This window comes from Puntigrus tetrazona, chromosome 4 (genome assembly GCF_018831695.1).
Source record: "Puntigrus tetrazona isolate hp1 chromosome 4, ASM1883169v1, whole genome shotgun sequence".
In the NCBI taxonomy this organism is placed as follows: Eukaryota; Metazoa; Chordata; class Actinopteri; order Cypriniformes; family Cyprinidae; genus Puntigrus; species Puntigrus tetrazona.
Window position 1 is genome coordinate 22,909,513 of NC_056702.1, and position 26,323 is coordinate 22,935,835.

A 26,323-nucleotide genomic window follows, 5' to 3' on the forward strand; every position below is an offset into this window, starting at 1 on the left:
ATGTGCCTTATAAGTCTGGTCAAAGGTAAACTGCTTCCATCAGCCTTGTCTGGTCACATCACGACTCAGCAGCAGCTGGATCAGATCCTCCTCAGTATGTAGGATTGTTCACAGAAGTGCAAGGATTCACTGACTCACAAAAAGAGGAGACTTCAGAGAAATTCACAGATGAGAGTCTGTCCTCCAGAATCATCTCACATTAAGACGTCCTGTAGTCTCTACACATCATGTGCCACATTCTGTGTTCTGCTGGATCACAGCCACAGTACTTCAGGAGGTTCTCACTGAGAACAATGAAGAGAACATCAGCACAACACTCACTGAAATGTACATTCACTTCCTGAGGATACAGATGAATATGAAGTGTCAGAACATGGCAAACAACAAGAAGGAGAATGTTCAGAGCACTTACTTTAAATAGAAAGATGATTCTCTAGTTAGCCAAGCTAGTTGAACAGCCGAAGAGGAAACATTGCGTTCTATGAGAGAAAGATCTGAAAGCATGTGGTATTGATGTGAGTAAAGAGGCTGAGTCTACAGGAATGATCAGCCAGATCTTTAAGAAGGAAGTTGGACTTTATAAGACAAAGGTCTCTGGCTTGCATCTGAGCTGCCAAGTGAGTTCCTCGCGCAGTGCATGTGTTCATCTGTTACCTGGAAAAACAAGCAAGAGCTGAAGTTTTGATGATTCACAAACTATAGTCATACAAAATCTTACATTTCCTTTAGAAAGGTCAAATGGCATGACTTAAATAGAGAGCCATTGAAAAGCAATGCAGAGTAAGAGAGGCATCTGGACCTGTTCCTGGGTTTCTGATGGAATTTCACTGGAATCCAGTCAAAATCTGCTCAAAGGCCTGCCTCACACACACTGAAGACATCTACAGAGAGCATCAAATCTAAGTGCACATATTAAAGAATTACAACAACAGGACATCTCAGATGAAACTTCAGTCAACCTGTTCACTGCTTACTTGAGCTCAAGGATAATTCATTATATGAGGAAATCCAGAGTTACCTCAGTTCAAATGAACATCCAGGAAGAGATCTCTATCTTCAATGTGCACAGTGTTGGGACTTACATACTACTGATGTCAGAGAAAAGCAGATGAGTTCAACCCAAAGAGGTTCAGCACTAAACCAGTAGACTACAAGTAGACCTGCATTCCAGCTGTGAGATGCTGCAGAAAGCTCTGGGAGTATTTCACTGACTGCTGCTTAATTAAATGATTTGTTCTACGCTACTAAACAATGAAATGTAAATGTGAAGTGAAGTCCTCGATTATGAAGAGAAAATAGTTATTGCAGAAAAAAACTGAAACATCAGTAGATAATCAGGTTAAAACATTCTGTTTTGGCAGATCTGGAAGCTGTGGTTTTGATGAAACATGCTGTGAAACTCTGTCCTCTGCCTACAATCATCAAACCATCTGACAGAGTTGAACCTGAGCAGCAATCACCTGCAGGATTCAGGAGTGAAGCTGCTTCTCTGATGGATCAAGAGTTCACACTGCCGCTAAACATACTGAGGTTTGATAATCACACACGCTTGAAACTTAATATGTCTAAACATGTTAATAAATAGGTGTTTCATTGTTATAGGTAGCAGATATTTCAGTATGATTGTATCATGTTATTTTATCTAGTCAAAAACAAAACAGAATTTTGTAATACTGCTTTCACTTATGCTTTTTAAGCCCGGTTTATACTGTTCGACGCTCTTAAGCATTGCCCGCTTATTTCTTTTTTATCTACTTTTATCTACTTTTTTCTGATTTACTAAGTTTTAATCTCAGTATATAGTACAGTGCTCAACAAATACATATTTGGCAAAAACTTTCGGGATTGCAATAATAGTTACTACGTAAGAACTAGATTATCTGCCTCCCCACAATAGCAAAGCCATTCGAGACGAAAACACAGCTTCCTATCTTCAACAAACAAGAAAGAAATGCCTCTTCTGGAATCTACTGCTGCACAACTGCCACAGACTGCCAAAGGATTGTGGCTCTGAAACGAAGTTACTTTTGCTGGACTTCCAAAACAAGCAGGATCACACAGTAGATCATCACGGACCCCCAGCCCACAGCCGGTGAGTCTGTGAATCTAGTCAATCTCGACAGAATGTAGTGAATCAAGCTAAAGCTGATCAACACACAATCAGTGGCAAGAGCAGGGGAGCGACCCAAAGGCACTCGTGAGACATCAGGACTGTTTAGTGATCTCATACGCTGTGGCATCATCTGGACCCTGACATGGCCATGAGAAGGCTTGAAAACTGGTATTTTACTACCCCCTGTACAGTTTTTATATCAGATTTGAATCTTTAAATCTAATTTGGGTGAGGAACTCAAAGTGACTGGAGCAGGAGTCATATCAGCCAGTGCTGGGCCACCGCTGCAAACAGGCACTCAAGGTCGAGCAGACAGCGGCGCTCAGGATCGCCAGGAGCAGCCAGCCCAGAACTCTGATAGTCGGAGACTCCATTATCAGAAACGCCAGGAGCAGAACGACAACCACATGCCAGCTTTCCTCGCGACCGCCTCTGATGTGTAAACAATGCAACTTCAGAACGCTCTAATGAAGCAATAAGACTGCAAAACGAGTCATCATCCATGTGGGTGAACTGACATCCAGAAGGAGCAATCAGAACTCCTGAAGAGGGACTTCAGTGAATCCTATCAAACACTTCAAAGAGCTGAAGTCCAGTCTGCCATCATGCGGACCAATTCTGAAACAAGTGGGAACAAACATGTTTTCACGGTTGCTTGACTGAATACTTACTACAAAGAACCTGCAGTCAAAAATGAGTCAATCCTCATCGATAACTTCAATATATTCTGGGGATTACAGACAACTGTTTAAACTGGATGGCCTTCACCCAAACAAACTTGTGCTAGAGCAAAGAAGGACAACATCTATTCTTCTTTCACTCCACTATCCACAGCAGAGTGTGCCAGTCCACTCAACATGAATGGTACACACACCTGACAGCATGATGATTTACAGGACTTCAGCATCAGCCTCAGAGTCATCATCTGGTCGACACATCCCAAGGACACTGAAACACTACAGAGCCACAACAAGTACTGTTTGTGGACACTTATCACGGTTGAGCCCTGCTCGCATTCATCACATTACGCCGACGACAACAACGGCTCCAGGACTCAGAGCCGGTTGACCACTCTCTGTAATCAGCCAGGAAGCAGGACAGCATAATTCTGCCACCGAAACACCAATGCTCTGTTTACCAGAGACATTATCCCTCTCAAGCACGCCACTTCTCAGCTTCACAAATGGAGGAACTGGGTGGCTAAAACCAGACTCTCCCACTCCCTTTGCCAAGCAGCCCCAGTTATCAACTACAAACGAAGTGGCACCACTGGCCCCAAGGCCGCAAGTGGGCCTAGCTCGCTCTCCTCCACAGAGTCGGGTCACATGACAACGCTCAGGCCATCCTCCTCCATCTGCAGCTGGTGAAGCAAAACAACTGATAACAGCTCTCAGTGATGTGTTTCGGGTCCCCGCAACTACAGCAAAAACTTTCAGGATGTTTAGAAACAAGCGGAACCCAGTGTGTCTCTACTATCCCTTGCCTTCCTATTACAGGATAGAAAGTCTAAGGCCTTTCAAGGCGCATAGCCAATAAATCTAATCATGCTCATTAGACAACAAACTCAGACTTCTATAGAAAAGCAAAAAAAGTACTACCATCAAGCCAGCTATTAAAATGTCTGAATACTAAAAAACAAATCATTTGTGATCAATGATTTAATAATTACAAATAATCTGGATTTTATGTTTAAATGAAACATGGCTTGAAGCAAAGCTTGCAGTGCAACAGAAGTGCTCAATGAAACAGCCCCTCCCAGTAACTCACTTATATGAATGTTTGCAGAGCTGGATAAGAGAGGGGTAAGCCATTGCCTCTTTAAAGATGTCTTCAGTGCAGACAAGTGTCATTTGGCAGTACTTCATTTGAATATCTATAGGATAGTGTTGAAAGGTGCTCCAATGAGATCCTGGTTTATCATTATTTTTTACAGGCCTCCAAAATATTCTCCAGCCTTGTTGAAGAGTTCACAGAATTGTTATCAAATGATTTGTCTAGAATTTGACTGTTTTGTGATTGCAGGATTTTAATATTCATAGAAATGCAGAACTAAACTACAAAAGAATTTGTAAATCATTTAAACACTTTGAGCTGATTCATGTGCATGGACTCACATATCACCATGGGCATACTAGATTTACTCATTGTATGCTTACAGCTTTCATTCCATTGTTAATGGCGATGTAGCACTGTCTGATCACTTCTATTTTCTTTGATATATTATCTCATACTACTGAATCTAGATCTGTCACTAAGCCAGAAAGAGATGTACTAATGAGAAATACAAGTGTGCTATTTGAGAAGGCTGCTCTTCAATGCCAAGCATTTCTGCCGATCATGCTGATCTTCTCCTAGAGTCCTTTGATCAGTGCTAAGAAAATGCCGTGGATGACATTGCACCTGTGAAAGTCAGTAAGAAGACTGGCAGAGCAAAGTCATGCGGAGAAAACTAACAGCAGTGCAGATCATGAAAAGGCAATGCAGAAAGGCTGAGCGTGGACGTGGGCGTGAAGACAAAACTTGAAATCACTATAGCATCTATAAAGACAGCCTGGTATGCTTTAATGTGGAATTAGCCACAGCACGACAGACGCTTTTTCAAACCTTGCAAATAGTAACCTTCCTGAACAACACCCCGCACTCTTTTGCTACGGTTGAGAGACCTGACAAACCCCCAAGTCAGGATTCCCAGTGAAATGCTTTCTGACAGCAAATGGTAAATGAGTTTGCCTCATTCTTTCTGAGAAGACGAAAACATTGTAGTTACCAAAACATCAGATGATGAGATATGCTGATTCAACTACAATCTCAAAAAGGAGCTACTATGTGTGTTCTGAAGCAAATTGATAGCAAAACTGGGAGGAAGTAGTACAGCACCTAAAATCCTCAACCTGCTGTCTTGACACACTTCCCACATCCTTTCTTAAAAGCGTGTTTGACTGTTTAAAGCTGACATCTTAGAAGTGGTGAACACATCACTTTCTTTCTGGGACTCTTTCCAAACGCCCTGAAAACTGCGTTGTTAAGCCCCTCCTGAAAAAGAGAAATCTTGATAACAGTATATTGAGTAACTATAGACCATATCAAATCTTTCCGGCCATAGGCAAGATCATTGAAAAGGTAGTTCTGAACTGGCTGAACAGCTACTTGAACTCAAATGGTTATCTGATACTTCAATCTGGTTTCAGACCGCACCACAGCACAGAGACAGCCGTTAGTTAAGATAATAAACGATATTCGGCCAAACTCGATTCTGCAAAATATCAGTGCTGGTACTATCAGATCTTAGTGCTGCGCTGATACTGTCGATCATAACATTCTTCTAGACAGACTGGAAACTGGGTCGGGCTTTCTGGAATGGCCTAAAACTGGCCCAGGTCATATTTAGAGGGGAGGGGTTATTATGTGAGTATAGGAGATATAGGTCTAAGTGGACGCCCATGACATGGAGTCCCACAAGGCTCTTTCTGCGCCCGCCTTGTTTAGCCTGTATATGCCCTGCACTGTCACTAAATGAGAAAGAATCAAATTGCTTATCACAGCTATGCTGATTTACACACAGATTTGCGTACTTCTAGCTTTATCTCCAAACACTACAGCCCCATTGAATCACTCTGCCAATGCATTGATGAAATCAAACAGTTGATGTGCCAAAATTTTCTTCAGTTAAACAAGGAGAAAACTGGTAGTCATTGCATCAGAAATAGTATTTAGTTCACAAGGTGAATGTATATCTTGACTCATAATAAACAACCAAAAGGCAAGTCAAGAATCTGGTGTGATTCCCAGAGACCTAATCTTAGTTTCAGCTGTCAAGTCAAAGCAGTGACTAAAATCAGCGTACTCATCACCCAAAAATATTGCAAGAATAAGATGCTTCTGTGCCCAGGCAAGACCTGGAGAAATCATTCATGCCTTCATCACCAGCAGGGTGGATCATTGCAATGGTCTCCCACTGGCCTTCCAAAAGACCACTCAGACAGTGCTGCAGCTCATCCAGAACGCTGCCGCGTGATCCTGACTCAACCAGAGTAATCGAGCACATCACACCAGTCCTCAGGTCCTTACACTGGCTTCCAGGACATTTCTAGAATTTACTTTGTGCCACTTTTACTCATTTATAAACTACTCAATGGACTAGACCTAAATACATTGCAGATATGATCACTATTTATACACCTAATAGACCACTGTGATCATTAGGACTGTCAGTTAGAAATACCCAAAGGTTCAAGCACCAAACAAGGAGAATCTGAGTTACTATTATGCTGCTCAGATCTGAACCAGCTTCCTGAAGATCAGATGTGCGAAACATTAGTCACTTTTAAATCCAGACTCAAAACTCATCTGTTTAGTTGTGCATTTACAGAATGAGCACTGTGCTGCGTCCGAACTGTGCTACGGTTTTTTATTTTAAACTGTTTTAAATCAATCTCTTTTGCTTTAATTCAATTTATCTTAAATCAGTGTTTTTATTTTATTTTAATTTCTTTATTGTTATTTAAATCTTGTAATTATTTTATTTCTTTGTAAAGCACTTTGAATTACCATTGTGTATATGAAATAAAGTATATAAAATAAACTTGCCTTGTTTCCTGCCTTGCCTTGCCTTATGAGATGAAATAAGACCTTCATGACGCTTAACAGTTTATTTAAAAGTTATGTGTATTTAAGTTTATTTTAAAAACAGTCTTAGATGGACAGGATATAGTCTATACAGTACAAATGTACTGTTTCTACACGTATTTGTAATGGAAAACAATGTATGTATGTGCACTTAATGCACTTGTAAAATAGACAAAAGGAACACTAACATGTGAATGCAACCAGTGTCCAACAAAGGAGCACTTAATTAAAGCATAAAGCAATTATAGTACTTAAAGTTTGTTTCTCTACAGAAAATCTAGTGTAAATCTATGGTTACAAATTGCCAACAAAGCATTATCTATCACATATGTTGTATTTAAGGGTGACCATAGTTGTTCACTATAAAAATGAAAATTAGCAGGTTTTACTTGCCTTGATGTATGTGACTTTTTCTTCAGACAAATCCAATCAAATTCAATTGTCCTAGTCCCTTCCAGGTCTTTTCATTGCATTTATCATAAGTAGCTTTAACAGTTCAGAACACATAACTTATTAGTAATAAGACTTCCCTCAATTGGCTCCTTGGTTGGAACCACCTACCACTAAAATGATTGAGATTGTGTATCGCTGCAATTTTGTCTGAAAAGAAAAAAAAAAATCCCATACACCTAGGATGCCTGAGTTATGTAAAACATCGACTTCATTTCCAAATTTTCAAGGGGAAATCCAACTCTAAGCATGTTCAATACAGAGACAATCAGTGAGGAACCTACCCACTTGTATATAATAGTCTAGTAAATGTAATAAAATACAGTTTATATATAATTCAATGAAATATAATAGTTTTGAAATAATTTAGAAGTGCATTATTATTGTATTCCTTTTATAAAGTGTTATTCAGTACAAAACATGTACTGAAAGTGTAAACTATATAGCCTGATAATCACATCAATATGCAATTTTTCTCTTTTCTTTCACAGGGCTGTGTGGGTGTCACTTCACTGCTCTGTCCTCTATAAGTTTATCTTCAACTTCATAATCATCAAACTCTGTCCTGAAAGATGGACCTGAGTAACAATGATCTGCAGGATTCAGGAGGAAGGCCTGATGGACTCACAGTCCAGTCTCTAAACTGAGATACTAAGGCATGAGCTCTGAAATATTACTCATTATTTATTCATTAAAAATCCCAATGTTGAGTTCAATTTGCATGCAACTACTGTGTTCATTCTATAGATTTTCCACATGTAATCCACTGCACAGTCTTGTGGAGTTTGTCTTCAGTTCTTACAATCTCAAACTCTGTCCTGAAAGAGCTGACCTGAGCAAATAAATGAGACCTGCAGGATCCAGGAGTGAAGCTTCTTTTGGATGGACTGAAGAGTCCAAACTCTAAGCTGAGATACTGAGGCTTGACTTGAAACACTTCATTATTTATTTATTATTTAAAATCCAAATATTAAAATTAATTTTGCTTGTAATTACTGTATTCATATTATTTAGGATTTTCCACATGTAATCTCACTCGTACAGTCTTGTGGGAGTTTGTCTCAGTTTTACAATCCTCAAACTCTGTTCTGAAAGAGCTGACCTGAGTAACAATGATTTGCAGGATTCAGGAGTGAAGGTTTTCTGATGGACTCATAGTCCAATTTCTAAACTGGAGATACTAAGGTGAGTTTGAAAAAACTTCATTATTTATTCATTAAAAATCCCAGTGTTGAGTCTACACTCTGCATGTAACTACTGTGTTCATCTTGTTCAGATTTTCCACATGTAATAATCACTGTACAGTCTTGTGGGAGTTTGTCTTCAGTTTCCATAATCTCAAATCCTGTCCTGAAAGAGCTGACCTGAGTAACAATGATCTGCAGGATTCAGGAGCAGTTTTCTCTGAAGGACTGAAGATTCAAACTCTAGACTGGAAGATAATTGAGGCTCTGACTTGAAATTTTTGTTATTAACTCTTTAAAAAACCTTAATGTTTAGAATGCATGCAAAACTATGTATGCAAATTATCGTGGTTAATCTTGTATAGATTTTCACACGTAATCTCACTGCACAGTGTACATCACAGAAGATATACATCACAATTGTTGTTTTAATGATGTGAGATTTCAACTATCTAGTAGTTTTGCAAAACGTACCTCAGAGTGTGTGAAGTCTAGATCTAGGAGTGTGCACATTTAGAGTGCTTTTTCATCAGTTTGATTCTATTTAATAAAATACATTTAGAATGATCACAAAGACATGCAGGCAGAATATTTCATATAGTTAACAATGGCCATAATGCAACAATTTAGTTCACTGAAGATGAGCATAGTAGAACTCATGCAATTTTGTTTACAGAGACATAACTATAATCTAAACAAAACTAATACTTGACTTGAAAACACACTTTGACTGAACAACGAATAGACTTGACTTGAATAGACTTGGCATGAACAGGATAGATTCATTGACAGCAGGTTCCCCTGTTAGCAAATCTCAGAGACGCTAAATAGACATCTGCATTTATATCTTCAAGAATAGATAATACAGACAACCAAATATGAAGAAAGATGGCAAAGAATTTTGTAGAAACAAATGGAGTGAAGACAGAATGTCTCTCCTAGACCACAACCTTTAATGTGGTGAAGGGGTTTGAGGCCTCAGTGGCCTAACAATGAGCTATATGGCTCCTGGTAGGGTCTCCCAAAAAGCAAACAGGTCCCAGCGACAAGCTAGACAAAGAGCGCTCTGTTGGATCTGTTGGCGAGGAGGAAGCCGACACACCAGGCAGGCCTAAACGACTGTGAAGGTCTGTTGTCTCGAATCCGTGGTGACAACTGAAGTAACTAATGGCGCTGTTGAAGAAGGAGTCCTATCAGGCCTTGTTGGTTTGTGAGACCTTTATTGAGCAGTTTGATCCTCCAGTTTTTCAGAGAGGTGATCAGTTGACATCTCCAAATTCTCTTCACTCAATATTGAGTTGAATATGTTTTAACAGAATGTTGGTTGTGGTGTTATTATACAAAACGCAGAAAGAAGCTTTCATTACATTGGCCACATAGCCTTTTCCTATCTTATGCTTCTTTCTTCACTACTTTACTTAAGATTTTAGCAAGGTATTGTGCTACTATTATTTGTGAGAGATTTCATGCTTTACATTTGCATTTAAAAATATATGTCCAATATTTGTTTCTATTGATAATGATAAATGAGCATGAAAATACTTTTTTTTGGACTAACTATTTTATTGAACAGTTAAATATTAAAAACAAAACAAAAACAATCTAATTCAAATGGATTGCTGTTGTATGTTTTAGGTTGTCTGGCTGCATGGTGACAGAGGGAAGGCTGGTTATGTGTCTTCAGCTCTGACTTCAAAACCCTCACACCTGAGAGCTGGATCTGAGCTACAATCATCCTGAGATTCAGGAGAAGCTGCTCTCTGAAAACTGGAGGATCCAAACTGCTCACTAACAAATCCCAAGTGCATGTTTGGTGCAGGAGAGGTATTTGGGGTTTCCATTGTTTAACCCTTATGCGTTCTTTGTCCATTTGACCAGAGAATATATATTTTTTTAAATTATAGCTTCACTTGAATGGTACAAACTCTGTTATTGTTATGTAAAATACACAAAAAAATTGAGGCATGGATTTGAAAAAAGTAATCATAAAAATGTAACTGCTTAATGTGAAATGTAAAATACAGAACATTTGGTGTACAATTCTACAAAATGCCCAACAATGCAGATGCAAAATTCAATGCAATGAAGGTGAACCTCTAAAACATCTAAAGTGCAAAATCAACACACACACACACACACACACACACACACACACACACACACACACACTTCTATGAACTTGTGTGCCATAAAAAAGTGGACAGCAAGGGAAGTTGTTTGTCTGAAACAAGACAAAAACAATATCTATATAATTATAATAATTTTTTTCAATGTTATCAACTGCATAGTCTTCTACTGACTGACTGACTATGTGTGTGTTTTTTAGTGTTGAGCATGGAGGAGAATCCAGGATTACAGCAGGACTCAAGAAATGTAGGACAATTATACAATACATTTATGATTGTATTGAGATCAGAATTATAATCATTCATATTTTTGATTTTTATTAAATAAGATAAATATTCATTTTATGGAATAATATTGCAATAGTGTGTGTGTGTGTGTGTGTATATACAGTTTTTATTTAGGTCTTTATTATTATTATTATTATTATTATTATTATTATTATTAAATATTGTCAATTATTTAGTAGTTTTTATTTAATTTGTCATTATTTTTATTATTGTAGTAATTAGTATGATTGTAATAATATTTAAAATAACAATTGTTTTTCTTCAATATTATGACAATTAAAATTAATTAAAAATAATATACAATATATAATAATACTATATTATAATATGTATATAATAAAATAATATACAATAATACTATATTACTGCAATTACAACGTCTTTATTTCATTATCATTTTTATTTATTATTACATTTTATTAAGTAAATATTGCAACAATATTACTGCAATATGTTTTAGTTTTGTAATTTAAATAATAAATGATTACTGCAACTCATGTATTTGTTTACATTATAAAGTTTACATTATGCTAATAGCCAAAATAATCATTTTACATTAATAGTAAATACTGACTTTTTAAAAAGCTATATGATTTTTGTAATATTATTATTTTTCTTTTTATTTGGTATAACATTCAGATAAACCAGTAATACTTGTTTATTTAAGAGTACAACAACATTATAATCATAACATATTTTTATTAATTTGTTTTCATTAAAATACATAATAATTTTTATTATTATCATAAATATTAACATTATTGTTATTATACTACATTTTAATATCGATGTATTATTTCTTTTAGTATTTCAATTATTGAAATAAAAAGCAGATGCAAATATGCCAGCTGAAGTAATGTTTGCATTATGTCTAAATTAATAACTTGTTTACATCAAGACAAATAAATTTAAACAATTGTAGGATTTTTTGTATAGATGTACTGTGACACATTTAAAATATATTCTGACAGCTTCTCTCACTTACTGAAAGAGATTCTTTTTATACAACTTTACTGTCATTACAATATATTTTATTAAATGCTGTGATGACATATTTTATGTCCGAAGCTAATTTCAGTCTCGTGAGGAATCGATTCTATTCATGATACAAACTTCAATTCAATTTGATCTCAGAGTTGATTTGTTATTATTTCTGAACAAAACCTTATTATAAATATGAACAAACTTCTCACACACAGACACAGACACACACACAGACACACACACACACACACACACACTCACACACAGACACACACACACACACACACACACACACACACACACACACTGTAGTGATTGTTGTGTTATTAATGTCTCTGTTCTTCTGTTCAGATGAGTGTTTTTCACACTGGATCTAAACACAGCACACACTGATCTCATTCTGTCTGAGGAGAACAGAAAGGTGACGTGTGTGTATCAGTCTCAGTCGTATCCTCATCATCCAGACAGATTTGATCTGTATCCTCAGGTGTGTGTGTAGAGAGAGTGTGTGTGGGCGCTGTTACTGGGAGACTGAGTGGGCGGGGACATGTGGAGATATCAGTGTCATATAAGAACATCAGCAGGAAGAGACCGGGTGAAGAGTGTGTGTTTGGATCTAATGATCAGTCCTGGAGTTTGATCTGCTCTCCTCACAGATACTCATTCAGACACAATAAGATAAAGACTGATCTCTGTGAAGCCCATCATCAGAAGAAGAAGAAGAAGAAGAACAGGAGAGTATGAAGATATCTACAGAGTAGGAGTGTATGTGGATGAGAGCGCAGGAACTCTGTCCTTCTTCAGCTGCGTCTCTGACTCAATGAGACTCATCCACACAGTCCAGACCACATTCACTCAGACACTCTGTCCTGGTTTTATCTTCATTCTGAATCATCAGTGAAACTGTGTTGATGAATCAGAAGAGACTGATGAGATTCTACCCAGAATGCTTTGAGCTGCATGATGAATCAGTAACAGTGAGATGTTACGAGTCTCTTCAAGACATTAATACTGCAGCTCAACTTCTATAGAAACAGAAAGATAAGAATTAATAATTCATCTAAAAAAATAGATATAAAAGAAGAAATGTGTCAGAAATAGAAAGATCTGTGTGTGTGTGTGTGTGTGTGTGTGTGTGTGTGTGTGTGTGTGTGTGTGTGTAAAATTAAAATAAAATGTCTCATTTTTATTAAAAATATTACATGCATAGTTCATTTCATTTAAATTATAATATTTTTTTATAAAATAAAATCTATATTTGGCTTTGATTTGACTTATTGATATCATTATTATTATTTGTTATTATTATGAAATACTGAATTTTATTCTAATTTTAGACGTGCAGGAAATAGTGTTTATGCTTTTGTTTATGTTCTTTTTATATTTTTTGTCAAATAAAGACACTGAAAAGTTAAAAGATTTTAAATCAATGAATCATATTTCTATTTACTGCAAAAAACAGTTTTAAACAAAGTTGTTCCTAATAAAGACACTATCCTTATAAAAGACAGATTTATTAATTTTCTGTATTATTTATTATTGGGCTGATGTGAAGTAAAATGATTGAAATCAGAGAGCTTCATATTTCACTTATTTATATCATAAATACATTTTATCACATATTATTGAATTATTATCTTAAACTTACAAAAAGTAAAAATCTGAACAAATGAAGCTAAAATGTTTATTATCTTTATATTCATAGAAGTAAAATGAAATAAAATAGGATTTAATTGAATAAATCAAACTGTTAAATTTAAACCATTTTGATTTGATCTACAAATTCTTTATGAGTTTGAAAAATCTTTATAATTCTGTAATTTCAAGAATCATCATACCTGAGGTTGTCTCTGATTGAAAATATGACAAATATCACAAGTTTATCATGAAATGAAAACACAGTTCTCTTCACAGACTAGATATAAAGCTCATCTCTATTAATATTTTAGTCTTTTGGTTGCTCTGTGGTTCATCACATACTTTATATTCTTTACATTTACATTCTAAAGGTTTGTAGTTTTTCTTTCTGTTAATTCTTGCTTATATATTATTAATTCTATCTTAAACAGGACAAAGTGTAGAAACACAATACAAACCTTCAATATGCCCTCAGTGTGGAAAAAGAGTTTTACACGGAAACAATATATTAATGTCCATATGACAGTTCACTCCGGAGAAAACCTTACTCTTACTCTAATTTTCCATATCATTTTAGAGAGTATCACAACACATACGTGAGCTTTCCCCTCATAAACAATTATGAGATTCATGTGTGCTTCCCTACACTCTTAACACGGATTTTGTCTAAACCAAATATTTTAAGCAGTCATTACTTATTCTTTATTGTTTTTTTGTTTGTTTGTTTTAAGTTGTCACTGCTAAAAAATAGTAGTTGTTTAAATAGTCAAGTGTTAATGTGCCGATAGACGCTTTTTTTCTGTCGGTTCACAGTTTAGTTATAACGTTAACTTTTAATTTAGCCATTTATGTAATTTCATAGAATGTAACATTATCCAGAGTGTTTTTGTATGTGTATACAGTTTAGCTACTATGTGTGTGTTTCGTTGGCTTAGATTTTTTTCTGTTGGTTCGCACGAGTCCATGCATGTAACTCCCGTGCTTTGCGTGTGGCTAATGCTAGTGTATTTATTTTGTGTATTGCACTAATAGGTAAAATTTGCCACTTTAAGTTTTGTATGAGTGATGTTTTTTTCTTATAGAGCAGTAGTAACCTATCGAACAGTTTAAAAAAAAGATCATTAGTTGGGGCCAACTTTTAAAATTACCATAAACTTTTATAGTGGAATTGCATCTGCAACTTTTACAAAAAAATTGCTCTGTTTTCACAGGTTCATGTGAAGATGCAGTGTAAGTTTGTCAATTTATATGTGACAAACGAGGTTACCTATTAAAACGTTATAGGTTAAAACATAGAAGCTACACCAGAACTGTTCCATTTCCTTGCCTACAACAAGATTGTTTGTGCACATTTAACTCCATTAATGCACTTAAAGTTCACTTGTCTAAGATTCACTCAAAAGCCCATAATGCTCAACTGTGTGAAACTGGCCAAATAACTTTTCACTGTGAATTGTGTGATTTTTATACTCCCTGCACAGAAGGGATTTGTTTCACTCACCTGTAATACACATTTAAAAGTTAATCACAGAGTCCAGTGTCCATATAAAGATTGTGACTTTCACACTAATGTGTACTCCACATTTAATGCACATAGAAGTAGAAAACACAGAACAGAGAATGGAGGATGTTCAGGTCAGAATTAGTCTCTCAGTCTGGTAATGTAGCTGATGAAATGGCCCAAGTAGATCTTATGCCTCTAAATGATTCCTCTAATTTAGAGGACAGTGAAGATTCCACCAATGAGGAAATTTATGATTTAGGGAAGCAGATGGAGCACAATCTTGCAGAACTTTTTTAAAAGATGCATACTGTGCTTCACATTCCAGAAAGTTCCATACAAGAGGTAATACAACAGCTTGTACAGATATGTGAACTGTCCCAACCACTGCTACATAATTCAGTCAAAGAAATTCTCAAGCAATACGCAAATATAGATGTGTACTAGCTGTGAGACAGTTAGTCAGGGCTGTATCAGACAGCAATGTCATAAGATTTTGTGGCAAGGAAGGCTCTTTATCAACCACTAAAAAGAGAGACGCATATTTGAGCAAGACTTTTACAATGGTTAGGCCAGTAGAATAAATTATTGGTAAAGACAGAACGTGGGGTTCTGTGTATGTTCCAGTAAATGAAATGATTCTCAAAATGCTGAACAGGGCAGACATTTTAGATAAGGCTCTTTCACTACACAAGCTTGTGCCACAGAGTACAGTACATACAGAGATGTATGATGTTCAAAATGTAAAGAAAACAACCTGCTTAAAGGGGAGGAGTTCAGAGTTGCTGTTGGACTCTACACCAGTGATGTTGAAGTGTCAAACCCTTTGGGAACTTCAAAAAAAACACAAATTGAATGCAGTGTATTGGGTCCTAGCTTATCTGCCATCAAAATACAGGTCTACATTGCATTCTATTCAGCTTGCTCTTTATGTAAAGCCTCTGATGTAAAAGAATTTGGCTATGCTAAAATTGTGGCTACGCTCATTAAAGATCTAGTTTATTTGGAGCAAAATGGCATATATGTTGGGAAGCTGGGAACTTGTGCCAAAGGCACAGTCTTATATGTGGCTGCTCACTCTTTGGCAGGATTCTTCGAGCTGTGCAGTAGACAAGTTTGGCAGGTTCTGCTTGGCAAAGAGGAGTGACATCCACGACACAGAAGTCTCATCAGGCAGCTTTGAACCCCAGAACCCAGAGAAAATCACAACCAGCACGTACAGTAGGCATGCCGAGATCCCAATTTAGCTAAACAGTGTGGTGTAAAAGGTGAAAGTGTGTTGACCAGTAGTCAATTTTCATGCTGTTCATGGGTACCCCCCTGACATTCTCCATGACTTTTTTGAAGGCATTGTTCCTGTAGAGTTATCACTTCGCATTTCAAACCTGATTTCTAACAAATTTCAGCTTAGACACACTGAACCATGCCATCAAAACATTTCCATATGCCTTTAATGACTCCACAGACCAGCCTCAGCCCATTGCCTATGGTTTCTCTACCAAAGGGACCATAGGTGGAAATGGTCATGAGAACTGGGCTCTAATTCGACTACTCCCACTTATTATTGGCCATAAAATACCAGAAGGAGACAATGCATGGAACATTCTGTTGCTCCTCAAAGACATTGTTGAGTTGGTGGTAGCAACAAGACCCACTGAAGAATCCATCCATTTTCTTGAGAGCAAAGTGTCAGAACACAGACAACTGCTGCAAACTACATTTCCTGATTTCAGATTATGCCCAAAACACCATTACCTCAGATGATTAAGGCATTTGGTCCACTTTCAGATGTCTGGACAATGCGCTTTGAAGGAAAGCATACATTTTTCAAACAAGTAATCCGGAATGCGCAATTTCAGAAATGTATCTCTTACACTGGCTATTAAGCATCAGAAAATGATGGCTTACTATTTAGACTCAAGCTCATTTTTAAAACAGTAGTTGAAATGGACAAGGTAACTTTATCGTCAATCACATCTTACCCAGAGAATGTCCAACAAATTTTCTACCAGAGAGTTTCTCAGCCTTCATCAGTTCTTGTTGCATCTTCAGTCTCTAAAGATGGAATAAGATACTGTGCTGATATGATGATCTCTGTTGGTTCTTTCTCTGGCCTCCCTAAATTCAAGCAGCTCAAAAAGATTGTGGCAATAAAACTCTGAGATCCTCTTTGTCTGCAAAGAGATAACTGCCTGGTATCATGAGCATTCAGATCATTTGAGCTCTGTGAGAGCATTAACCCCCTCTGTCTTTTGTGCAACTAAAGGAGCTTAATGATGTTTTCCCTCTTCCAGCGTACAAATTTGGAGACAATTTGATTGTGACATTTGGGCGCTATATACTGTGCTAAACAGCAAGTGTAACAGACACAGCCTAAACATTTTTTTGCATAGATGGTGCCAAACTGTATTGTAAAGTGAAAATGAAGCAGTTAGACAAGTTTAAGTAAATTGACTCTATTAAAAAAATACATAATAAATGCTATAAATGTAACCATTTAATAGAAAAGGTTGCGTTACAGTTTTCAAAGCAAGTGCACCCAGTGATGTCACAGATTCCAAGATCTTGAAACCTTGCATTGAAAACTAACGAAACCTTTTTTTCTATTAAATGATTGAATTTATAGTATATATATTGTTTTATGGTGCGCAAATCTCCTGCACCTTCTACCTTATTTAGTTTATCCTCAGGTAAGGTAAAGTAAGTCGAGTCTGTCCTATCTCTAATAAGTATTTAATCATACTCACAAGACAGGTCACAGAAGACTTCTCCGTGGTCTGTTCTGCTCTGGTCTTGAAATAAGAGTCTTTGGCAGGCAAGCGTATTGGTTATAATAAGACATAGTATTAATATAAATAGGTTAAATACATTACAAATAAAATACTACTATAAAATAGAAATAAAAACAAAGTTGTATAATTTATGAGCTCGGACGTTTGGAGGCATCGTGGCGAGGCTGTCTGTCATCGGAGCGTGTCGCCGAGGTGCAGCTTTATCTTCTGGTCCACTTCTAAGTGCAACCCTCCTATATAGACTACAGGTGCATGTCAACACTTTTTGGGAAAGTCCCATACAGCTGGAGACCTCCCTCTCAAGAAGCTCACTATAAAAACACAGTCATCTTATCAGTCTGCTCTTCTGCGAAGATCTTTCTAAGATGTCCTCCTCTCCGCGTCGGGAACTCAGCACTCAACGATAACATTCCTATTCTTCAAAGTTCTTACTAATACATATTTTATCTCTGGTTATATTTTAACTAAATGTTACATATATCATACCTAATGTCTTTTCTCAATAAACTACTTTTACACATGATGCTGTGGTGGTCTTTCTACTATTCAATAAAGTGAATACAATACCATGTGTACTGTGTATCTTATAAATACTTATCAAATAAAAGAATACAATATTCTGTGTGGTCTCTTCTTCTTGATAAATCAGTAACACATCACAATGTGTTTACAATACAAGGTATCACTCAAATAAACAAGGCAAACTTACAAAATTGGGAAAACTTCCCGTTTTCCTCAACAATATATATATTTTTATATAGAGCAGAAGTCAATTTAATAAGAAAACTTAACTTGACTGCTTAATTTCCATTTAAAACAAGGAAAAAATGTAATCTAACCTTCCCATCATGTCAGTAATTTCGTATTTGCCTGTTAATGAGAACATTCATATTTTAACAAGCTTTTTGTAGACACAGATGGCAGACCACAAGATGACATTAAGGGTCATTCTCACTGAGGAGCAGATATAAGAAATGTTAAAAAGGAGGCCTGCTACAGTGGAGGAATTGATGAGCAATATTAAGGAATTGCTTGAACTTCATTATAGCATCAGTATCCAGTACAAAGATCCTGAATTTAATAACAAACTATTCAGTCTGTCAGATATTGCAGATCTCCCTGAAAAAGCAACAATCCAAGACATCCCAGTTATTGAGCTGGTTCCTGTTTCAGCATCTGTAGAAAGCTTAGATGACAGCCATAGTACAGCAGATACCGAAATCCTTTCACAATCATCTCAGGAGCGACAAACACAGTGGCCAGAGCAATTTGAAGTCCCAAATTTCTCTTTTGATGCTGAGTATAGACTCAGACAAGCAAATCTGCTGTATCTTAGGGATTGAACACTCCTTAAAGTAACAAAAGATCTTAAACACGTGGTCCTTCAGATATTGGCAGAGAGTACGTGTATGGCTTCACAGCATATCCAAACAATGCTCAGTTTGAAAAAGCTGCAGCAGCACTGATAAACAAGCATCCTTGTTTCCAAGAGAAAGGCTCAACCAATAGCTGCAGTGGTCGGAAGAACAGTTTAAAATATAAAATGTCTAATTACAGGTCAAAACTAAGACAATCAGGATGCCGTGATGTTGCAGTAGATGCTGGTAAGCATAGAGGACATTCAATTCCAGGAGAACCAGCTAACAAAAATATTAAGAAGGCAAAAAGGCAAGCTCAACTTCTTACCCAACTTTCCAGACGGATTTGATCAGACAGGCCTTGTGGATGCTCGCAAGATCTTGGTCGATGAAATGAAGAAACAAACACCAAATGGACAACTTGTGAAAGAGAAAATGTAACTTACATTTGCACTAAAGAAGAAGAGAAGTGGTGGAGACTGCCATAAGCCAGATGGTGGAGCGCTGGCCTGCTCTTTTTACGGAGGATCAAGTTTGTTCAAGAGTCTTAGAACTCATCTAGGTTTCCGTTGTTATTTGATGCCATTGTTCAGTGTCATTTACAGTCTCATCCTGATGACTTTCTTCAGATGAACACAATTTTTGGTTAACCTCTGAGTGCATATAATGCAAATTAATAAGACACCTATTTTATATGGATTTTGTATGAATTACAATTGTTCAATTTCATTATTTTATCTACATCTTGGATGGCATACGGGTGTGTAAATATAATGCTCTCCATTCTGTACATTGCAGGATTGTGGGGAAGAACCTCAAGCAGAAATTCCATGAAAGCATTGATCAACACAGTCTTCATCTAATTGAGATCTTTCGATCTAAGAGAGGGAATGTCGTTGATACAGCTTTTAAAACAAACCAAGAAATATCTTTATTTCTGTTTTGATGACGAACTGTCTCATGGGTTTTAGGGTAAATAATGAAGAGTTGATAAAGCAGTCATAACCAATTAGTACATTACTTTCTCTGTGTCAGACTATTTGTTTAACATAATTGATAGTTATTTAATGAGTGATGTCTTGAATGTGTTCTGTTGTTGGGACTCTGCTGATGATCACTTGTTCCACCACCTTGATCTTTTAATTCTCCTTGTTGAGCATGAAGGTGCTGTGACTCCTTCTTCTCTGAATCTCAGTCCAGCCTCATTTAAGATTGTCATTGAGGTAGAAGTTGTGATGGAAAGCATTAAAGACTTGCCAAAGCTATGTAAAACTTCTCATGTTGGGCCACACTGACTTAAAGCCCAAGTTACAAACATTATAAAACAAGCTTGCAATTTAATTTTGACAGGAATGGCTGTTGTTCTTGTATTGTTCTTGAGTTACACAATTAATCTCTGAAGAGATGATCTTGTTCAAAATGTCCTGTGATTGCAGTAAGTGATGTAAAGTTTAACAGTGTTTTGTGGTAAAAGTGTTTAAAATTCACAGTGGTCATCTTTAAGTTTTAGAGACTTGACTCGAGTTTTAATGCATATCCAGTCTAGTCACTCAGAAGGATATGGCATATTGTTGAATACTATGTGTTCCTGTTCCTGTAAGCAATTTGCACAGGTGTTAACAAACAAACAAAAAGATTTGCATGTAAAAAAATTTACTTGTCTTTTGTATGTGTCACCAAGCCAGCAGAGGGAGCCCTGACCTCTGGGTGATCTGCATCCACTCCTCTGCGTTAACTTCCTGTTCCTGGACTATAAAGACTGCAGCAAGCCACTCACCTGCAGGTTGCATTGTTTCGCCTGTCTCATAGTTAGATCGTTTGTGGATTATAGTTTCTGGTTTTGACCCTGTCTTTTCTCTGATTCTCTGATCGCTTGCCGCCTGACCTGACCTTCTGCCTGTCTCTGGATTTCGTTATTGCCTCGCCTCCTATATATCTGTTAGCCCTGTTTGACGCCTGCCTGTTATGACCATGCCTTTGTTTAATAAAAGCCTGCACATGGATCCGCACGCCTCAGACCGCTCATTCGTGACAGAATGCAACCTCACACCAGGATCCAGCGGCTTTTCACCCGAACCATGGCCAGGTATGCACCTTGCAATGTCTTTGCTAACCCTCAAGCAGGGCACCCGATCACTTGAGGATTATACTCAGGAATTTCTGGACCTGGCTTACTTCTCTGATTTACCGGACTGTTTGCTAATTGAATTTTTTCACGAGGGAATAAATCAGCCACTCAAAACACAACTTGTTCGAGAGGGTCCACGTGAATCACTGGCACACTTTATTGAGTTTGGTTTAGTGACTGTGGGGTCAGCTCTCACGTTGGGTATTATGGAGGAAGAAGACACTGCATTTATTCCCAAGATGGCCGCCTTCCCCGAGCCGCTGCCCAAGATGGCCGCCTTCCCCGAGCCGCTGCCCAAGATGGCCGCCTTCCCGAGCCGCTGCCCAAGATGGCCGCTTTCCCGAGCTGGCTGCCCAAGATGGTCGCCGCCTTCCCGAGCCGCTGCCCAAGATGGTCGCCGCCTTCCCGAGCCGCTTCCCAAGATGGCTGCCGCCTGCCCAGAGCCGCTTCCCAAGATGGATGCCGCCTGCCCAGAGCCGCTTCCCAAGATGGATGCCGCCTGCCCAGAGCCGCTTCCCAAGATGGATGCCGCCTGCCCAGAGCCGCTTCCCAAGATGGATGCCGCCTGCCCAGAGCCGCTTCCCAAGATGGATGCCGCCTGCCCAGAGCCGCTTCCCAAGATGGCTGCCGCCTGCCCAGCGCCGCTTCCCAAGATGGCTGCCGCCTGCCCACTGTTCTCTGATTCTCTGATCGCTTGCCGCCTGACCTGACCTTCTGCCTGTCTCTGGATTTCGTTATTGCCTCGCCTCCTATATATCTGTTAGCCCTGTTTGACGCCTGCCTGTTATGACCATGCCTTTGTTTAATAAAAGCCTGCACATGGATCCGCACGCCTCAGACCGCTCATTCGTGACAGTATGACAGGTTCATTCATTGATGGATACATTGTGCTACCTGTTTTTATGAGCAATAACAACATTGAAATGCTGTTGTTTATTTCTAGTTAAATTAACTAGTACAATTTCTTAATTGTAATAAGGCTTTATAAAAAGTAATGTGAACTAATGATTTTAGTAAGACTACTAATGCGAACCTGATTTCTCTACTGCACCCACTAATGTTTTTATGTTTATACAGCTTAACCTGTTTAGTTTTAGCGATTGTAAAATCTAATCTTGTTTAGTGCAACAGGTTTCTCGCGAATTTCTAGTAAAGTCAACTAATTTGGGTTAAGAGTGGCTAGTAATGTTAGTTTGCTTGAGATCGAAAGCTGTGGCTAGTAATGTTAGTTTGCTTGAGATCTAAAGCTGTGTTCTATGGAAACCCGTTTTCTTCACTGAATAAAAATAAACTTTTTATCTCAGAATTCAGACTTTTTTCTCAGAATTGCCAGATATTTCAGCGTTACTGAGATGACCTTCAATGTACTGGACAGGACGTGTTAACGGAGGCTAGGATTTAGTATTCTATAGCCTGTGACAATGGAAACGATTATAGAAGAGCATTTTCAAAAGTGGTTTTACTAATAGAGAAATCTTAATTTTATTGGAGGAATCACACAACATAAAGATTAGTTTATGGACTCTTCAGAGAACGTTTTGCAGGAATCATTTGTGGCGGAGACGCAATAAAACAGATGAGGCTGAAGTGGCACGCTTTATACACCAGCAGCTTCAGACATCGGGGCGACAACATGGATATCGCTAGATAGACAGAAATGTTGGCTGTCTGGAATTATTACAGACAGAGAAACTGTCCGTCAGTTGATTAACCACAATTAACCAATAAAACACAGAACGTCTTATACTTCCTGTACCGAACCTTTAATTGTGTAAATGCACCTTGTGCACCTTTAGTTGTCTAAATGTCATACACTAGACACAGTGCATAAGTTAAGTGTGTTGTGTGTGATTTGGCCCAGCTACTGACATATTTCTATATTCCATATTTCTATAATTAAAACATTAACCATATAACATTATTGATGCTACCACTGAGCTGCATTTAAAGGTCTAAGTGCATAAATGCTACTTTTGGTGCAGCTTCTGTGCCACCTAATCAAATAAGAGACGGGTTTTGTTGACACCGATTGCATATGATTGCTATGCTATTGTGTCTTGTATTCCCAGACTCCATGAGCCAACTCCAAGTATCCATCTCATCATTCTATACACCCTTCAGATCACCTGTACTCACAAGGTACTGTAATCTCCATTATAATTCTCTGTGCATGATGACGCTGGTACATTTCCTCAGCTTTTAAGGAGGCTCGTGTTGCCCCTCTCCTTAAAAAACCCACACTTGACCCTGAGCTCATTGAAAATTACAGACCTGTATCTCTTCTCCCATTCATGGCTAAGACACTAGAGCGTGTTGTCTTTAACCAACTCTCCTCCCATCTCTCACAAAACAATCTCCTGGACAGCAACCAATCAGATTTCAAAAGCAGCCACTCCACAGAAACTGCACTTTTATCGGTCATTGAGGCACTGAGACGGTCAAGAGCACAATCAAAATCTTCAGTGCTTATCCTGTTGGACCTGTCTGCCGCTTTTGACACTGTAAACCATAACATACTCCTATCAACCCTCAGGCAGATGGGTGTCTCTGGAACAGCCCTTCGGTGGTTTGAGTCCTACCTCTCTGGTAGGTCTTTCAGGGTATCATGGAGGGGCGATGTCTCAGAGTCTCATCACCTCACTACTGGAGTGCCTCAGGGCTCAGTACTTGGGCCACTGCTTTTTCCATCTACATGACATCACTGGGTTCTGTCATTCTGAAGCATGGCTTCACATATCACTGCTATGCTGACGACACTCAACTCCATCTCTCCTTTCAACCAGATGATCCCACTGTTTCTGCACGTATTTCTGCGTGCCTAAACAACATCTCAGTCTGGGTGAAGGATCATCACCTGCAGTTAAACCTCACAAAAACAGAGCTCCTTGTTTTTTCCGCCGATCCCAACATACAGCACAACCTATCATTTCCGCTAGGCTCGGCTGTTGTATCCTCGTCTAGGTGAGCTAGGAACCTTGGAGTGATCATTGACGACCAGCTAACTTTCACTGAGCACATTTCAAAAACTGCTCGATCTTGTAGGTTTGTGCTGTACAACATCAGGAAAATCAGACCATACTTATCAGAACACGCTACACAGATCCTTGTCCAGGCACTAGTCCTGAGTAGACTTGATTACTGCAACGCCCTCCTTGCTGGCCTCCCAGCCTCTACAACCAGACCTCTTCAGATGGTCCAGAATGCAGCGGCAAGGGTGGTCTTCAACGAACCAAGGAGGGCCCACGTAACACCCCTCTTCATTAGTTTACACTGGCTTTCTATAGATGCCTGCATCTAATTCAAATCCCTGATGCTGGCCTACAGGACAATCACAGGCTCCGCTCCCTCATACTTACACTCATTAATTGAATCATATGTTCCTCCAGGTGCCTACGCTCTGCAAACGAAAGGCGTCTTGCAGTGCCTTCACAAAAGGTGCAAAATCACTCTTGCACACCTTCACCTGGTCTGTTCCTCGCTGGTGGAACGATCTGCCCATTGCCACTAGGGCAGCAGAGTCACTAGCAATCTTCAAAAACCAACTCAAAACTCACCTTTTCGTCTACACTTGACCCAACATCGATAGCACTTTCTTCTTCTCCTGCTCCTTCCTATCCTTTTCTTGATTTAAAAAAAAAAAAAAAAAAAAAAAGCCTTGTGTCTGCGTTAGGTAAGCCAAGACCCCACTCAGAGCACCTATGCACTACTGCCCTTTTGTTGACATTAATTGCTTCTATTGCCTACCTCATTTGTATCGTCGCTTTGGATAAAAGCGTCTGCTAAATGACTAAATGTAATGTAAATGTAAATGATTGTTTAACAGATATTTGTGTTGTGTATTATTACTATGAACATGATTAAGAAAATAAACCAAACAAGGAATGGAAATGATAACCTTAAATTTATATGAAATGTATAAAAGGAAACTGAGTTTGCTTTGGCTACCTTATCGATCTTGTGCAGCCACATCTCGGGCCATCACCCCACCCCCACCCCTTCAAGGATCGCACTGGTACAGCGGGAGAGGTAGTCAGCTTTGGCTTTACCAGGCACATGTTTGCTCTTGAATCGAAAGGGCTGCTTGGCCAGGTACCATCTTGTGATCCTTCCATTAGTATCCTTCATTTTGTCCAGCCACTGCAATGCTTTGTGATCAGTCTCCAAAATAAACTCACGGCCAAGCAGATAATATCTGAGGGAATCCAGGGCCCACTTTACTGCCAAGCACTCCTTTTCCACAATCAAATAACAAACTTCTTTTGGGAACAGTTTGCGACTGATAAAGGCTACTGGACGTCGACCCTCTGATAGTCCCTGCAGTAAAACTGTTCCTATGCCCCTCTCAGAAGCATCAGTTTGCACAATGAAGGGTTGATTAAAATCAGGATTATGATGAACAGTATCAGTTGTCAAAGCTGTTTGAATATCCCGGAAAACTTTGAAACTCTCCTTCGTCCACTGTAGCCAATTCGGATGATGTGCCCTACCATGTCCGTTAAAGGAGCAGCTCTAGTAGAAAAAATTGGGAAAAAGCGATGGTAAATCCAGCCATTCCTAAGAAAGATTGCAAGTTCTTACGAGACTGGGGCACAGGACACTTCTCCAAGGCTTGAATTTTTTCCACTTGTGGTTGGACAACTCCTGGCCAATAACATATCCTAGGTATGCTGTTTCCTGCTTAGCCACTGCACACTTACTGGGATTAACGATCAGGCCTGCCAGTTCCAGACGTCCCAGGACTTCACTGAGAAGCTGCACATGCTCCTCCCAGGTATTGCTATAAACAACAATATCATCAAGGTATGCAGATGCAAATGTTAGATCACACAATACCTGATCCATCAATCTCTGAAAGGTTGCCACCACCACATGAAGGCCAAATGGAAGCACCTTAAAATGGAAGAGGCCTCGAGGTGTTCTGAAGGCAGTCAGTGGCCGAGAGGATGGGGTCAGTGGAATCTGCCAATATCCCTTAGAAAGGTCCATTGCCGTCAAGTATTTGGATTTGCCCAAGTGATCGATCAAGTCACTGATACATGGAGTAGGGTAAGAATCAAACTTTGATAATGAATTCAAATAACGAAGTCTATACAAAATCTCATACTCCCATCCTTCTTTGGCACAAGGACTATTGG

The 26,323-nt window shown here is 38.5% G+C and overlaps 2 pseudogenes; both read left to right on the forward strand.

Moving 5' to 3' along the window:
• LOC122342318 lies at positions 1-24,760 on the forward strand (annotated as a pseudogene).
• LOC122342320 overlaps positions 1-26,323 on the forward strand; it is a 230,867-nt pseudogene that overhangs the window by 4,246 nt on the left and 200,298 nt on the right.